Genomic DNA, 472 nt, shown 5'->3' on the forward strand with positions numbered 1-472 from the left:
GAAGAGATTGCCTCTCCTTCTCCAGCAGAGCATCTGGTGAATTTGAACTGAGCGAACCTTCAGGACTGCAGCACAGATTCTTGCCACTAGGCCACCAGAGCTCCCTCACCATTGTTTCTTGATCATATGTTGTTTCTTGAAATTATTCTGTGTCAGCCAATTATTTTTGGTACAGTGGCTCTGTATATTCCTTCTATCTTCTTTTAATACTTCCTGGAACATTCGGTATTCTGCCCATACCTCCTCAAAACAGGCCTAAAATATGTGAGACAAAGTTTCACCATCCTTGTCTCTAAGAAACACTCTGATTGCACTTCCTCCAAGACAGATTTATTTTTTAAAATGGTGTTTATAGTTTATTTCCCCTCTATTTTTTATTGGTTTGCATATAAAATGAATATGAATTATGTTTTTTTTTGCACATTATGAAATGTGCAAGAAGTTGGAGTTGGAAAATCAAAAGGGCTGAACT

The sequence above is a fragment of the Elephantulus edwardii genome, unplaced genomic scaffold, assembly GCF_000299155.1.
Source record: "Elephantulus edwardii isolate Elephantulus edwardi_28Jun2011 unplaced genomic scaffold, EleEdw1.0 scaffold00212, whole genome shotgun sequence".
In the NCBI taxonomy this organism is placed as follows: domain Eukaryota; kingdom Metazoa; phylum Chordata; class Mammalia; order Macroscelidea; family Macroscelididae; genus Elephantulus; species Elephantulus edwardii.